Source organism: Epinephelus lanceolatus, chromosome 18 (assembly GCF_041903045.1).
Source record: "Epinephelus lanceolatus isolate andai-2023 chromosome 18, ASM4190304v1, whole genome shotgun sequence".
NCBI lineage: Eukaryota > Metazoa > Chordata > Actinopteri > Perciformes > Serranidae > Epinephelus > Epinephelus lanceolatus.
The window spans coordinates 29670965-29689616 of record NC_135751.1 but is presented as its reverse complement, the minus strand read 5'-3'; the positions used below and the strand labels follow the sequence as shown (position 1 = coordinate 29689616).

The 18652-nt window shown below is 39.0% G+C and overlaps 1 protein-coding gene and 1 long non-coding RNA gene across 2 annotated transcripts in view; both read left to right on the top strand.

Moving 5' to 3' along the window:
* The window catches only part of LOC144458638 (uncharacterized), a 219740-nt gene that overhangs the window by 15923 nt on the left and 185165 nt on the right, over positions 1-18652 (top strand). The gene's annotated exons all lie outside the window — the stretch shown is intronic.
* On the top strand, positions 5042-5675 carry LOC144458650 (uncharacterized). Its single transcript, XR_013488037.1, has 2 exons — positions 5042-5079; positions 5181-5675. It is a non-coding gene; the product is annotated as an uncharacterized LOC144458650 (long non-coding RNA).

Sequence of the window (18652 nt, the reverse complement as noted above, 5' to 3'; positions counted from 1 at the left end):
CTTTTATACAACAGTTCAACAACAGCTTAAACAGCAATGCTGAGTAAGGAAATGTTAACAAAAGGTGATGAAATAAATTATTTAAGTATGTTATGTAGCTCAGCGAAAAAAAACAGTTCCCTCAGTCTGTTACCAGGCAACGCAGCACACACGCTGGGAACTCACAAGCTACTTTGTATTTACATTGATCTGCAACTGTGTAACTTCGTCCAGTTCGGCTGATGAAACGTTGGCAAACCTGGATGTTGGCACGGCCGGATTCAAACACACCTGGAGGTCTGCACTGAAGAGTCCTGGCTTCCCTTTTCCTCATCCTCTCCTGACGACCACTCATAATTTAATTCAAATGTAATTTTGGGGAAAATATCCATCTTCTTGGTGTAACGCTATAGTGTCAGTTTGCGTCAATGTAGCGAGTGTGACAGTTGGTTAATTAACGGTTGCATTTATATTTATAACACCTGTGAGCAGAGTGATTTTACTGTTTACACTTTTCTAAATTGTTCAACATTAAACTTCACAAGTAATTAGCCTAAGTAAATTCAGTTAAACTGTCTTCAAAAGTCAAATATCTGCTCCGAAATGTAATTGTTTAAAAACAAATTTTTGGTATATGTAGCACAAGAATTTTTAACCAGAAAAATGCTAAAAAGTTGAAGCAACAAGCAAAAACACAGCACAGAACTGAAACGTGCAGGATGCCATTGTTTCCATCAAAACAAATGCATGAACTGTGGATTTCATTATCGTTACACAAAATCTCAATTCTGACAAAAAATTACTTCAGAAGAAATGTTGCTGGTCTTTGTTAAACCAAGCAAGGTGATTATCAAACCAAAACCAATGTAATGATATAATAACTTCCAGTTATAACTCTTATTGATAAACAGTACAGTTGGACAGAATCCTCTGCTGAGTAAATAAGCATTATTCAAATGTTACAGTAAAACAAGGATAACAATGACATCAGGTTAAAAATGGAAACCAAATCAAAGTTGCAAGAGATAACGTTACAGTGATGTGTTCAAACTCAAAATACAGTTAGTCACAACAAAAAAATAAAGTTTTGTGGAGAGTGTGAACAAAGGAGGAGTCAATGCAAAACTCAGATATCTTCCACCTCTACTTATCTGACTGCAGAGAGGAGGACAGAGAACAGTGGACACACAGTTTAACATGATGGACTATAGGACAGGACTGCTGCTTTTAACTATCTGCTGGGCAGGTGAAGATTGTCACTGATCTTGAGTTGAATCTGTCTTCAAAAATCTGTGAACTTTTGTCTTGACAGGTGTTGATGGTCAGACTCTGACTCAATCTGAACCAGTGATTAAAAGGCCTGGAGAATTTCACAGACTGACCTGTACAGCCTCTGGATTCACATTTAGTGAATACTATATGCACTGGATCAGACAGGCTCCTGGAAAAGGACTGGAGTGGGTTGCCAGGATTGAAAGTGGTAGTGGTAGCAGCAAGTTCTACTCTCAGTCAGTTCAAGGCCGGAACAGTCTGAAGACTGAAGATTCTGCTGTTTATTATTGTGCCCGATAGCCACAGTGACTGGAGTTGGTTGAGCAGGTGTACAAAACCTACAGTGCTCACTTTAATTGGCTGGTTTGCTTTGGTTTCAGGCCTTAAGCACAAGTTACCTGTGGACAAATACTGTGTCCTGGACCTGGATTACAGGAAAAGCAGAGACAGAATCACTTTGTTTTGTTCATTAAGCTCTTGTCAGTCTTTATTAAACAGAGTTAATTAAATTTTAGCTTTTCATTTGAACCATATTTTTTACATGTTTGAAATTTTTTAATTCAAATTTCACAATTCAACTACGTATATTTTCACACTCTTGATAAACTTGGCAGCTTAGACTCAGGAGCAGGTCATCCATCTATCAGAAGATCGATGGTTTAATCCCCACCTCCTCCAGTCTGCATGTCAAAGTATCCTTGGGCATAATGCTGAATCCCAAATTGCTCCTGATTGCCGTTTCATCAGAGTATGAGTGCATTTAAGATGAACAGCAGGTGGCACCTTGTATGATAGCCTCAGCCACTAGTGCGTGAATGGGTGAATGTGTCATGTAGTGTTTAAGTGCTTTGAGAGAAGACTAGGAAGGCGCTGGTCTATTCAAAGTATTATGGAAGTAATTACAATCATCCTTTTTCATTTTAATTATAAGAGGCTTGTGTCTTTTTGAAAATACCTTTTTAAAGATAATGACTCATGTTGCTCCTCCTCTTTATTATTTTGATATTGTTTGTACTGGCTGAAGTTTCACCACATGCTGTAAACATTTAACACCCAATACTCACAACTGTACTTTCCCCCCAAACATTTTACATTTTTGAAAATTAATTAATTATGTTATATGTTGTTATGTTTATCATCTCCCCAGCACCTGGAATCAACAGCCCATGTTTGATTCAGTTATGTAAATTAGGTGATTTCACAGTCGGTTAGCTCTCAAGTCTGTTATTAATAGACTCAGGAACTGAAACCTTTAGCACAGTCATGAGAAACTATGTAAAATCATTGTGAACATCTGTGGACTGATCTGAGACATTTTAATATGCACTTAAAACTGTAACAAGGTCTTGACACAATATGTCCTTTTAGACCAAATGATAGTGATCACAAGACACGTCTGATTTTATTCTCTAAATGTGGACTTTGAGTTTTTTAAGGTATATGGTCTACTGTAATTCATTGTTTCTTTTAAAAAAAAATTATTTAATTTGTAAAAAAAATCATTATACTTTATCCATTTTATTTTCTATGTTTCAGTTATTGTTGTGGGATGTATATAGTGTATGTGCTGATGAGGAAACAAGACAACAATAAATAAATATGGCCTGCATCCATCACTTGATTTTGGTGAGGCAGTTGGTCAGGGTGCAGAGAGTTGCAGTGATGGTGGATATAGTACATATGTAGAGTGTGACATCATAAGCAGTGAAGTTTAAGTGGACACCATGAAGACAGATGGTATTATAGAGGGGAAAACATGTAGAGGATGAACAGGAGAGGACCAGGCACAGAGCCCTGAGGGACACCTCGGGACAGAATAGCCATGGTAATGATGCAGTTGTTAATGCTGATTAATTGCTGTCTGTCTGTCTGTGAGATATGACTCAAGTGAGGAGAGGGCAGTACAGGTGATGTGGAGAGAGGATTTGGGTAACTGATATAGTGACAGGGAGTAAGGAAACCTAAAGTATGATTTCTTCTCTGAAAGAAACAGGGTTGGGGATCTAAATATAGAGCATTTAAGACAAATTTAATTGAAATATGTCAGACAAGTCTTTGGCATGCCAGTTTAGGGGTACTGTGAAATTAATATTACAGCCATCCATCCATTAGCAAAACCCACTTATTCTTGGGGGTTGTGGGGTGCTGGAGCTAATCCCAGGTGGCATTGGGTGAGAGGCGGGAAACTCCTGACCTTGTCCCAATTACTGGGCTCACTGACATTACATTTTCATCAAACAAAAACTTAATATCAGGTCCAATTTGGCTGCATCCTCCCTGTGAGGAGGAGTCAGTGCAAAACTCAGATATCTTCCACCTCTACTTATCTGACTGCAGAGAGGAGGACACAGAACAGTGGACACACAGTTTAACATGATGGACTATAGGACAGGACTGCTGCTTTTAACTATCTGCTGGGCAGGTGAAGATTTTACCTGATGTTAATCTGGCATATTACTATTTGTGCTACCAACGTTACCCATGGCATGCATATCTTTTTTGTCTCAACAGGTGTTGATGGTCAGACTCTGACTCAATCTGAACCAGTGATTAAAAGGCCTGGAGAATCTCACAGACTGACCTGTACAGCCTCTGGATTTAACTTTGATGGCTCCTATATGGCCTGGATCAGACAGGCTCCTGGAAAAGGACTGGAGTGGATTACCTGGATTGATAGCAGCAGCGGTAGCAGCAAATACTACTCTCAGTCAGTTCAAGGCCGGTTCACCATCTCCAGAGACAACAGCAGAAAGCAGGTGTATCTGCAGATGAACAGTCTGAAGACTGAAGATTCTGCTGTTTATTATTGTGCTCGAGACACACAGTGACTGGAGTTGGTTGAGCAGCTGTACAAAAACCTACACCACTTCTTTTAGGCTGGCAGAGCCCAAGCATGAATTACTTTTGTAGTATATGTCTTAAATATCATACATTTTTTTCTTTTTTTCGTACATGTTGTTTACATCACAAATATAAGAACACATTACCTTTGTCCCTGCAATACATAAAGTCCTGAAAACTGTTCCTGAGGAAAATTTATTCTAAACATTAAACACACAAAAAACCTCAAAAGCCACTTGTTCATAAAAGGGCCAAAGACAGCACAACAACATGATAACTGAAATTAAACCACAACAAACACTTTACACTTCTACAAATGAAGACACACTAATGTTTGTAAGTTATGTGGAATCTACATTGAGTCATAATATGAATGAAAAATAATGTTGCTTTTCCTTCATAAAATCACCAGAGGGCAGTCAGTGTCAAGTTTCTGTCTCTTCTGTGACTTAAAGGAGACACTCAGATCTGCTGTTCTCATTGACCTTAACTGACTGATACTCAAACCATGGAGAGTTCATATTTTTCTATTGTACATCAATAGGTACATTTCTGAAGTCTGGTTAAAATAATTTCTGAGAGACGACAGCAGTGATCTATAAAGTTGAGATGAGTGATGACAGCATATCTAATTTTCATCTATCATATGTAGTTGAGGCAGACATTAAACAGTTGGTTGATCTGACTGTAAATGTTTTTAATCTGACTCATATTATCATCATCATAAATGTGTTTTCTTTCATGTGTATCAAAATAAATGTTCACAACCTAATTCCAAGCTCTGACTACATGTGACAGGACAGTTCATCCTTCTTTTATAGCCTGTCAGTGTCCTTCTCTATGCAAAGTGAACTTCCTCACAGTCTGCTATAAAGACTTGATATCATGCTGTCAGCTGCAGCAGAAGAAGAGAAGCTCCCATCAGATCACCTTCAATACCAACCATGTTCTCTGTAGCTCTGCTGCTGCTGCTGGCTGCTGGATCCTGTGAGTCTCACTGAGGCAGAGACACTGACAGTATGATCACAGCACACTGACTGTTCACTCTTATTACACTCATTCAATATTCAACATGTTTTCCTCCACAGGTGTGAAGTGTGAACAGTTGACACAGCCAGCCTCTGTGACTGTGCAGCCAGGTCAACGTCTGACCATCACCTGTCAGGTCTCTTATTCTGTGAGCAGCTATGCTACAAATTGGATCAGACAGCCTGCAGGGAAAGGACTGGAGTGGATTGGAGAAAACTGTGTTGGATGCACCCAATACTTAAAAGATTCACTGAAGAACAAGTTCAGTATCAGCTTAGACTCTTCCAGCAACACAGTGACTCTAAACGGACAGAATGTGCAGCCTGAAGACACTGCTGTGTATTACTGTGCCAGAGAGCCACAGTGACACAAAGCATCAGTAGACCTGAACAAAAACCCCTCAGTGCCTGAACACTTGTAACATGAAGCCACCAGAGGAGGAGCCCTCAGGCCACTAATGATTTCAACACCAGCATACATTTTTTTATTTATTTATTTTTAAGCATTAAACTTATGAGTAATTAAATAAAATTCAGCTGAGATATCTTCAGAAATTTAATTGTGTATTGTAGCTATCCTTGGCAAGTGCAATTTACTGACCCTTTGAACTGATAACGTTTTTCATGACTTTGAAACATATGTTTGGAATTAAATTAAACGATATTCCATTAGCATAAACAGTCAGCAGGAAAAATGTAGTAATTTGTGGTCTTTTGTCAATGTGTGGAGATTGGCCCAGGTTGATGTTAGATTCTCAATCTGAACTGTTATCGTAGTCAGGTCCTGTGGATCAACAGTCTGTTGAGTTATATATTAACGCTGATTGTTAATATGAAATTTAAATTGACATTTTACACAATTAAAATCCTCCTGTACATCCACCTGTAACAAACTGAGATTCTTGTCCATTTCAGTTGTCTCTTCCTTGTGAGGAGGAGTCAATGCAAAAGTCAGATATCTTCCACCTCTACTTATCTGACTGCAGAGAGGAGGACAGAGAACAGTGGACACACAGTTTAACATGATGGACTATAGGACAGGACTGCTGCTTTTAACTATCTGCTGGGCAGGTGAAGATTTTTGTTGAGTACTATATTAGGTTTTCTTTTAGGTTGTAAATTTGTTTCATGTCATGGTTTTCTTGCTGTCTTGACAGGTGTTGATGGTCAGACTCTGACAGAATCTGAACCAGTGATTAAAAAGCCTGGAGAATCTCACAGACTGACCTGTACAGCCTCTGGATTGAACTTTGATGGCTACTGGATGAACTGGGTCAGACAGGCCCCTGGAAAAGGACTGGAGTGGGTTGCCATGATCAGATATGACAGTGCTGAGATCTACTACTCTCAGTCAGTTCAAGGCCGGTTCACCATCTCCAGAGACAACAACGTCGATCAAGTGTATCTGCAGATGAACAGTCTGAAGACTGAAGATTCTGCTGTTTATTATTGTGCTCGACACACACAGTGACTGGAGTTGGTTGAGCAGCTGTACAAAAACCTACAGTAACCCCTCTGACTGGTCTGATAAACAACAACTGTCTTTGCTTTGGGGCTGAAAGAAATTACTGCATGTGCTAATTTAGGAGCAGTATACAGAATCAGGGGCTGAAGGTGCAGACTCTGACCAAGGCACAATGAATGCACTAAAACACTGAATATGATACTAAGATAGGGAGAAAAGAATAAACCTGATCATGAGACACCACTTTGATCCAACCGTAATTATAAAACTGGAACAGCAGGACTTCTGAACACTTCACCCAGAGTCCCACAGGCCACTCTTTATCTGATATTGTACCAAATGTAAAAAGAAAAAAAAACAATAACAATAAATAAACATTATAGATCATTGCAGTGAAATAATTGTATCACCATACAGACTGGAAGAAGACTCAAACAGGTCAGATCTCCTCTCTCTCAGCAGACAGTGACAGAATACAACATCCACAGAGTCCCTCTTTCAAAACTCTAGAGGGCAGTCTAGGACTGACTGAGTTTGACTCATTGACTCATACTGATCATATGAATAAAACACATGCACTAACAGTAACGTAAATAAAGAATAGAGGTGATTTGAATGCTCTTATCTGACATTAACACATCTACTGATGATGGCATATTTGTTCACATCAAACCCTAGTTCCCATTTTTATTTCATCTAATTATGAAAACCATTTAGTTGCTTGATTGTGACGTTCAACAGCACGTTACAATTTATATTTATTCATTAATTACAAAAAAGCACCTAAGCAGTCCAATCAGCTGTATCCTTAATGTGCTGAGGAGTCAATGTAAAACCCTGTTTATAGAATTCACTAATAGAGGCCATTTCTTGTTCATGGTAGACAGAAGAAAAGTTATGTATTTAATGCATCTGTGTAGATGTCATCTGACTTCCACTGCAGCCAACATCAGTATAGAAGAGAGTTAGATAGGCTTGATTTTCCCTGAATACAAGATGTATATGACATGTTTTAATCATTTACTTTTGTGTATTGTGATGCCCAGAGAGGATGGGGCGAAATGTGCCCTGTTACCATGTAATGGGATGAAAAATAACATCTGGTAACTTCATTATAACTTAAACAGTAGCTCTGCCTCTTCACAAATACAAAACAAACAATGTAAATGACTTTTTGTAATTTAGCCAAAAAGCTCTTCATTGCACCATTAGTTAAAGATTGTCGTTGTCCCGTTATCTTCCAATGGAGCAGAAATTAGTTGCCAGGATATTAATATTTTACAGTTTCCCGTGTCGTTCTTGTAGAGATACTCTACTTATGGAAATGTATCTGTGTCACATGTTCCCTGTTTAAACCCACAGAGGGAGGTCTATGCAAACTCTTCCTCTCTTATACACACAACATCAGCAACTTGTGGCAGATCACTGGGACAGTTTGATATATTTCTGAAACACTCAGATCAGAAAGCACTGAACTACAGTGTTTATCACAGAATGGAAAATACAGTTATCTGGAGTTTATTATTTGTAGTTACTATTCATGGTGAGAAACTTAAATCTGCTTTACTGCTTTTAAAAATGTGCAACCTGTGATTACACAAGTTTGATGGATAATGATCATTTCTTTACTTACAGGAGTTTGGAGTGAGATCAAACTGGACCAGTCTTCCTCTGAGGTGAAAAGACCTGGAGAGACACTGAAGATGTCATGTATCACATCTGGTTATAGCATGACAAGCCGCAACATCCACTGGATACGACAGAGGCCAGGGAATGCTCTGGAGTGGATTGGGAGGATGGATACAGGCACAAACTCTGCTATCTATGGCAGCTCCTTTCAGAGTCGTTTCATCATGACTGAAGATGTGCCCAGCAGCACTCAGTACCTCGAGGTCAAGAGCCTGACAGCAGAAGATTCTGCTGTTTATTTCTGTGCTCGATTAAGCACAGTGAGTGAAGACAGTGGAACAGCTGCACAAAACCTCCACAGATCTGTGATCAAAATAACATCTGGGTTTTCTAACTAGTAGCCTATAAACGTGTATAAATGTCTGCATTTATATAGTTACATAAGTCAAAGACAGAAAAACATTTTAAATGTCAAAAATCATCTGTACCAGTTTGCCATTTGATATGCACAAGACAATTAGACATTTAAGAGTGAACTAGAATTACCACCCAGTTGTATGCCTTCACACACCACTCAGGTTTATCCTACACTTCACATCCAGTGTGAAGGTGGACACCCAAGATTAGTGTCATCAATTCAGTGTCTGACCAAATGTCCCTTCTGTTCCTGTGATATGATGTTGAGTAATGGCCAGAAAAGTGTTTTTGCAGAACATTATGATGTCACAGTGACGTTGACCTCTGACATTTTGGACATAAAATGCCATTACTTCATCTTTACATCTGATTAGACATTTAGGTGATGTTTTGTCATGATTTATGTGAGAATTCATGTTTTGTGAGGTCTCATTGACCTTGACCTTTGACCTCTGGCCACCAAATTCTGATCAGTTCATTGTTGAGTCAAAGTGGACATTTGTGCCGAATTTGAAGAGATTTCCCCAAGGTGGTCTTGATATATCCCCGTGACAAAACTGACACAGAAGAGGTCACATTTACCTTGACCTTTGACCTATGGCCACCAAAATCTAATCAGTTCATTGTTGAGGCCAAGTGATTTTTTTATTTATTTATTTATTTATTTTAGCAACATTTAAAGAATTCCCTCAAGGCATTGTTAAGATATTGCTTTCATGAGAATCAATACAATACAACACAATTTACAATACAAATAGTTACCAGGTATTTGGTGTTTTGACATTTCCCCCTGCTCTTGTTGAAATCTCTACTGATGTGAAAGTACATCTGCTTTCCATGTTGTCTTTTCACACCTGCAGAGGGAGGTCCATGCAAACACTTCCCTCCTTATAATCACATCATTAACAGCTCTCAGATCATTTATGACACAACAACTGGGACACTTTATAAACCCTCAAAAGATTCACATCACAAAGCACTGGATTACAGTGTTTATCACAGAATGGAAAATATGATTTGCTGGAGTTTATTCTTCATAGTTACTTTTCATGGTGAGAAGAATTTCAGCTTTAACTCACTAAAGACATTTAAAAATATCTAATCTGTGACATATAAATGTGATGATGATCACAATGTCTTTACTTACAGGAGTTTGGAGTGAGATCAAACTGGACCAGTCTTCCTCTGAGGTGAAAAGACCTGGAGAGACACTGAAGATGTCATGTATCATTTCTGGTTATGACATGACAGAGTACTATATTCACTGGATACGACAGAGGCCAGGGAATGCTCTGGAGTGGATTGGGAGGATGGACACAGGCACAAACTCTGCTAGCTATGGCAGCTCCTTTCAAAGTCATTTCACCATGACTGAAGATGTGCCCAGCAGCACTCAGTACCTCGAGGTCAAGAGCCTGACAGCAGAAGATTCTGCTGTTTACTTCTGTGCTCGACAAAGCACAGTGACTGAAGACAGTGGAACAGCTGCACAAAAACCTCCACAGACAACAAACAGCAATGTGATCTTAATAACATCAGAGTTTTCTCACCACCTGCAAAAACACTTTGATATATCCACATTAGATTTCTGTATATTTGACTGTAAACTCATCAGTTCCTCTGAATATCACCCCCTCAAAAACAAAAAAAAAAAAAAAAAAACACAAGTAAAGCACATCAGAACAACGTTTGATCACAGAAATTGGCTGGATCTGAAGATAAATAGAAACCTGAAATGTTCACAATCCAAAACATGTTGAAAACAGTGATTAATGTTAACTTCATGTTAACACTAAAGCCGTTTTGTGGCCATTTACCATTTAAGTTTTTTCTGTTTAAACCTGCAAACCAGAAGCATTAGTACTATATATTCAGGCATGCATTTTGTACCATAAAACAAAATTAACAATTAACACTAAGACAAAATGTTACAGTGTGTAATGAATTAAATTATGAGAGGTGATTTGTTGTCACTCTGCAGATATAATAACACTGAACAGACTCTTCTATTGGCTCCAGTTAGACCAACACTGATGCTTTATATGTTTGATTCTATGCAAACTCAGTGAGCTTCCTTGTTACTCAGCTATAAAAACATCACATCAGGCTGTCAGTGGAGTTCACAGCACGTCAGTTTCAACATAAACCATGTTCTCTGTAGCTCTGCTGCTGCTGTTGGCAGCTGGATGTGAGTCTCTCTGGATTTGTCAAAGTCAGCAGTTCTTCTTTTGCTCTATAACTTGATCATTTGTTACAAAAACATTTTCTCCTTTTAACAGGTGTGAAGTGTGAACAGTTGACACAGCCAGCCTCTGTGACTGTGCAGCCAGGTCAACGTCTGACCATCACCTGTCAGGTCTCTTATTCTGTGAGCAGCTACTACACAGCTTGGATCAGACAGCCTGCAGGGAAAGGACTGGAGTGGATTGGAATGGCAGCTGGATCCACCACATACTACAAAGATTCACTGAAGAACAAGTTCAGTATCAGCACAGACTCTTCCACAAAAACAGTGACTCTAAACGGACAGAATGTGCAGCCTGAAGACACTGCTGTGTATTACTGTGCCAGAGAGCCACAGTGACACAAAGCATCAGTAGACCTGAACAAAAACCCCTCAGTGCCTGAACACTTGTAACATGAAGCCACCAGAGGAGGAGCCCTCAAACCACTAATGATTTCAACACATGTCACAGTGAAAAGGGAAGCAGGATTTAGCTTGTATAAATGGCTCTTAAATAAATCTAATAGCAGCTATCTTCCTCAGTTTAAATACTCTATCATTAGTATAACTGATACATCACATATTAAAGAGATAAATAGATATCCCTTACCATTACTTACATGCTGCATTAAGAAATGCACTGCAGTATGTCAGGTTACATACTGCAGCATTCTTTCATGGATGTGCATCATTAACCACATTTTCATCATATTCCTTCTTTGTCTTACACCAGTGTTTGTTGGATTATTGTTGGTAATGAATCACTGGCACAGTGAAGGTTGACAATAAACATTCACATCTTCTCTTTGAGAAGGCAAGAAGAACAACAGACCTACAGGTTGTACTTGAGTACAGTCAGCATATGTGATACACCCTAATGTGAGAGTACTGAGTCACCTTTTGTTTATTCCTGGTCCAAACCTGTTGTTCACACGAGTGTATCATTTTACACATACTTTATTAGTGCCGGCAATAACCAGCTCAATATTTAATGTAATTTCAAATTTTATTGTTGAAGACAATGCTAATGTAGGGGGAAGGGAAAAAAAGGCGGAACCAAAGTGCAGGTATCGTTGCACCGCGGTGCCTAAGGTGAGGGACCCCTCCCTCTTCCCTCAGACCGAGATCCGAAGGAGAAGATGGTGGTTCGCTCTTTCACTGACTGACTCCGTGATTCTGTTTTCCAGGATTCCTTCCAGGAGAGTTGAGGGCAGTGAACCACAACAAAAATCATTTGTTACTCTAGTTCCACACATTGAAACTCGTAACACATACGTCAGTAATGTTGCTGCAAATTTAAACTGCATGTCACAGAAACATGCCAAGTTTCAACTAGAAAATGGATGGTGGAAAATGTCCCATTGTTTAGTGTAGTCGAGTGGCGATGACATGCAACTGCCAGACATATCAATGATTTCCCACAGTTATATGACTATTTCTCTGTAACACTGTGATCCCTTTACATGGATACATTCATCCCTACAGACACCAGACGACATATGATGTTATAGCAGCTTCTGGTAGATACATTAAACCTGACAGAAAAAAAGACACCTGTCTGTAATTCATGAACTGGTAACATATTTAGTACAAGAGCTAAAAACTCTCACCATTATAGAGTCTTTTCAGAGCTCCTTTTTACATCAGAATATCAAACAGTTTTATATTTTCTTTGAGGCCATCCACTTCTGTGAGATTGTATCAGACACATGGACACAAAGGCTGGTTTATCTCTAATACTCATGGTTGTGTTTTTTACTCACTGATCAGTCTGTGTTATATGTAAAACCACAAGTCAGAAATGATCACTGATTGTTCCACAACTCACCCCAAATTAACTGCATGTGAAGAAATTATTAAGAGTTCTGTTCTCAGTGATCTCTGTCTTTGTGTCTTGTTCAACCACTAATGATGTCAAAATAAAACAGCACTGTGAGGAGGAGTCCATGCAAATCTTCATCTCCTCCATCTTTAGTTATCTCACTGCAGACTGAAGAAGAGAGACCAAACCACTGACCAGACATACAACACATTTCCACCATGACTTCAGCTACATGTATAATGTTTCTGATGCTATCATGGATTTCTGGTGAATACATACTTCTGCACTCCTCCTGTTCTTTGAAAAGGTTCATATTTCAGCTCTGTGATAACAACACTACTTTTCTCTCCAGGTGTTTGCAGTCAGACTCTGACTGAGTCTGAACCAGTGGTAACGCGCCCTGGAGAATCCCACAAACTCACCTGTACATATGCAGGAATATCAGATGGTGATGCTGATATCTCCTGGATCAGACAAGCTGAAGGAAAAGGACTGGAGTGGGTTGCCCGCATTACTGCTCCGAGTGGAAGCAATAAATATTATTCCACATCAGTCAAGAATCGCTTCACCATTTCCAGAGACAACAACGTGGACCAGGTGTATCTGCAGATGAACAGCTTGACGGCTGAAGATTCTGCTGTTTATTATTGTGCTCGAGAGCCACAGTGACACAGGAAGCCACAGAGCTGTACAAAAACTCAACATGTCAAACTAAGTCAATACTAGGCGTTCTGCTTTTCACTTTCACAGAATCAGCTTCAGTTCAACATCTTCAACGCACTCAGAGAAACACAGTCTCAATAAAACCTCCTCATTCAGACAATTTTTATTGCAGCTCTGGTGTTCTCCAATATGTAGTTGAGACTGGGAACATTAAATATTCCTTTCACCTAAGTGTAACTGTCACTGTGAATTGTTCAAAGTTTTGTGAAGAATAAAAATATTAAACTTTTAGTTTTTAATTTGATGAATAGATTTTTTTCACATCAAATGAAAGATTCACAACACACAGCTCTGACTACATGTGACAGGACAGTCCATCCTTCTTTTATAGCCTGTCAGTGTCCTTCTCTATGCAAAGTGAACTTCCTCACAGTCTGCTATAAAGACTTGATATCATGCTGTCAGCTGCAGCAGAAGAAGAGAAGCTCCCATCAGATCACCTTCAATACCAACCATGTTCTCTGTAGCTCTGCTGCTGCTGCTGGCTGCTGGATCCTGTGAGTCTCACTGAGGCAGAGACACTGACAGTATGATCACAGCACACTGACTGTTCACTCTTATTACACTCATTCAATATTCAACATGTTTTCCTCCACAGGTGTGAAGTGTGAACAGTTGACACAGCCAGCCTCTGTGACTGTGCAGCCAGGTCAACGTCTGACCATCACCTGTCAGGTCTCTTATTCTGTGGGCAGCTATCGAACACATTGGATCAGACAGCCTGCAGGGAAAGGACTGGAGTGGATTGGAAGTGCACGTGTTGGATACAGCACATACTACAAAGATTCACTGAAGAACAAGTTCAGTATCAGCTTAGACTCTTCCAGCAACACAGTGACTCTAAACGGACAGAATGTGCAGCCTGAAGACACTGCTGTGTATTACTGTGCCAGAGAGCCACAGTGACACAAAGCATCAGTAGACCTGAACAAAAACCCCGGTGTTCCCCTGCAGTATGCTTCGTTCACAACTTGTCTAAAACAGCAACAAAGAGTGGAGTTTAATGACCTTCTCCTCATCTTTAAAACCAATTACAGAAGAATAATCTTTATTTTGTTTTATTACCCTCTCATCTACTGTTATCCGCCAAAAATACCAAATGAAATTAAGCTCTAATCAAATTTAAACATTCTCAATTGCTTTGATGTTTCAATTTTTATTCTACAAATTTACAACAGCATTTAAAGATTTTACCAATTATATAATCTCACATTTATTTTCATCTGAATGCATTTTGTTCAGTGTTCTTCAAGTCCCTTAAAGTGATAGTTCAGGTTTTTGGACATGAAGTTGTGTGAAACGCTGACCATCTGTAGCTCCGATGTGACGGTGTCACTATTGTCAACGAACCTCCTGCTCTGAGAAATCGCCCGTAGCTTACCGGAGAAAAAGTAGTTCTGAAGATGTACGGGGGACACGTAACCAACAGCTTTTAAGCTACAGAAAAGTATGCATGTGTTTTGTTAGACTATTTCAACAATTTTAAAACATCCCCACTTTACGTCAGACCTTGCTATCAATTGGGACTATTTTCTGGCCAGTATCACTCCGCCGTGCAGGCCCGCAAGACAGCACGCCAACAGAAATCAATTAAACAGTTCATCACCACGTTGTGCAGGTGCGCAGGATAGCAACGGCTAACGAAAACTTCACCGGCTGTTTCCAACAGAGAACCAGTAGGCTATTATTAGTGAGGAAAAAGATGTACTAGCCCTATATATACACCTACTACTACAGCGTGAACACCGGCTCAGGCTCACGACACACCCTCGTCAGCTGCTGTAGGTAAACAGAGGAATACCAAAATGGTGCAAACTTGTGATTTCCCCAGCTGTGGGAATAAAAACATCGCCGGCTCCCAATTCCATCGGTTTCCTCGCTACCAAGCCGGCGAGGGTGAGGCAGCTGCGCGTATGTCAAGCTCACCTCAGCTGCCCACAGATCCCGACGGACAGAGAAAACGCAATTTCCGCACTGCTGTGACCAAAGAGAGATACTATATTACCTAATACCAGTCTATATAATGATGTCTGTAACTGATTGTCTGTAAAACAAAATGTTTGATTGAACTAATAGCCTGTTGTGTTGTGGAGAGTACATTATATGCGGCCTCGTTTTACTGTCAGCATTTAGTTTATTATATTAGGCGAACTGCTAAATCCATGACATGAGTAATCAATCACATAGAAATGTGAATTCATTTATTTTATTTATTTATTTATTTTAAGGTTTAGAGATCAGGGACAATGCACATTAATAAAACTTTTTTTTTTTTTTTTTTTTTTTTTTTTTTTAAATGTAAACATGCCAGAATTAGCCAAAAGGCTATTTTACATCTGCTGTCCCTGGACTGATGTTGAATAGTCACCCTAAAAGAATATAAAAGATTTAGTTACAAACATACAAATAATACATTAAAGAATAAGAAAACTAAATCTGAATAAAGATTAAAATACCAAGAACAATGCAAAAATTCATACATACACATGCATGCTAACAGAGACTCAGCTCAAACAGCAAACAGTTGCAACAGACAAAAAACAACACTGAGTAGCAGCACCAACATCAACAACTGATTACACATAACACATTAACAAACTGACAGGCCACAAGCAAGCAGGACATAGACAATAAGTACATTATAAAAAGCCATGCACAAAGAGCAACAATGATGCAAGACAATTAGTAAACTGACAGACAACGTGACATGACAGATGGCATCAAAAAGCAGCGGCATGCAGAGCAGCAAACATGGAGAAAATTTAAGCACTAAAATTTAATGTTGACAGCTTTGACCACTAATCAACCACTTTTTAAAAAAACGTTTAAAAGAAGCATAATTTGATACATTTCTAATGTGAGTTGGGATGGAGTTCCACTCACGAGCAGCCCTGAATGAAAATGCAAACTGGCTAAAAGCGCTTTTTCTAAATGGAACAACACAGTCTCCTCTAGCTGCACTCCGTGTGGATGTTGATGATATTTTTATAAACTGGCTCAATACAGGTGGAGCAAGTCCATGTATGATTTTGCACATAAGACAGGAGTATGAATACTTAATCAAGTTTTCCCAGTGTAGCAACTTGTATTTCAATAAAATATGGCAGTGATGATAGTTGTTGGATTTCCTGTCCAGCACTTTGAGAGTTTTTTTTATATAGAGAAAGTAGTGGTTTGAGAGCAGTGTTGCTAGCTTGAGACCAGGTTGTGAGACAATATGTTATGTGGGAGAAGATCATTGTGTGCATGTACATTAGTGCAGCCTTTGTTGACATGCAACTGCGGACTTGTCTAAAATTTGCCAAGTTGAATTTAATGCACTTGGTAACCTTTTTGAGATGTTCTTTAAACATGAGATTATTATCTATGAGCACACCAAGGTATTTAAAATCTGAAACAACACGTAGTCTCTCCCCTTGTACAACCACATCAGGCTCTGCACAGTGAGATTTAGTTTTACTAAAAAACATACACACTGTTTTAGAGACATTCAGCTGAAGACAGTTTTGCTTTAACCATACTGTGATGTGTTGCATTGATTTGGTTAATTGATCAGCGACTTGGGCTGCGCTGCTACCATGCATAAAAATTACTGTGTCATCTGCATACATTATGGTGTTAGAATTAGGGCAAACAGTTGGCAAATCATTCACATATGATGAAAATAACAGTGGACCCAAAATGGATCCCTGGGGAACACCTGCAGCCAGGGAAATAGCATCTGACTGATGGTTCTTTATCCGAACAAACTGAGACCTGTTTGTTAAATATGACTGTATCCAGTTGGTGGTGCCTAAGGAAAAGTTAAATGTAGAGAGTTTACCAAGAAGTATGCCATGATTGATGGTATCAAAGGCCTTCTTCAAATCTAGAAAGACAGCACCAACCACTCCACCTTTATCTAGCACTGACTTAATTTTTTCAATGAAATAACAATTAGCTGTTTCAGTGGAATGATTAGTACGGAAACCAAATTGATTTGGATGCAATGGGTAGGAACTGGTATTTAAATGATTGATAATTTGTTCAGCAACAATTTTTTCAGCCACTTTGGAAACCACTGGCAAGACACTTATAGGTCTATAGTTGCAGATGGATTGTTGATCGCCGCCTTTAAATATGGGAGACACTGCAGCTAGTTTCCACACATCTGGGAATATTTCCTGGTCAACTGAAAGGTTTACAATTTGTGTAATAGGACATACTAGGGATGCAGAGAGCTCTTTGAGCATAACTGTGTTCATACCAAAGACATCTTTGGCCCTGGAGGACCTAAGAGATCCAAACACTCTCATGACATCTGACTCTGTAGTAGTTTCTAGATTGAAAGCAGGTTCAGTATGTCTGACTTGGCTGGAAATAATGTGCTCAGGGGAAAAGCACTTGATAATATCATCTACTGAATCAATGAAATGGTGATTGAGAGCAACTGCTACTTCAGCTGGGTTGCTCAAGAGTGTTCCATTAGCATAAATTTCAATTGATTTGGTATTATTAGAATTTTGCCCCATTAGTTTTCTTAGTTGGTTCCAAATATTTTTTGTATTACCTCCTGCTTTTTCTATTATGTTCAAAAAAAAGTTTGCCTTTGATGTCCTAAGCTCTTTGACTACTTTATTACGAAGCATGGTAAAAGTATATCTGTCAGTGCTCAATTTGGATTTAAGAGCAATCTTTAAAGCCATATCTCGTTTTTTCATTAAATTTAGGATATTTGTATTGATCCAAGGAATTATGTTTTTTCTTTTCCTACGTCTTTGTCTACATGTAAAGTCCTCAATTGTACTCTGTAGTTTTTGCATGAATCTTTGACTGTCATCTTCCAAAGAATTTCCCCTCAGTACAGCCTCCCAATCAATGTTTTGAACAGGACTTTTAAATCCATCTTGCATATTTTTGGGAATAATCAAAGATTCCTGTTCTTGGGCAAATGGAATAAAACGCTTTTTAGTCAGCTTCCTTGCTATCCGAGTCAAGTTATGGTCCGATAGTCCTGTCACCATATTAAAGGATTTATTGATTCGTTTTGGCCTATTGCTAAAAATAAGATCAATTTTTGTGCTGGTGGTGTTTGTAATTCTTGTAGGACCATTTACCAGCTGTGCGAGATCAAAATGATCAGTGATCTGTTTTAAAGATTTCCTTGATGATTTTACTTCCCAATTGACATTTAAGTCTCCCATGAGAATCACTTCCTTATTAAAATTACATTCCTTTAGCATATTTTCAAAATGTTCATAAAAGGTAGGCTA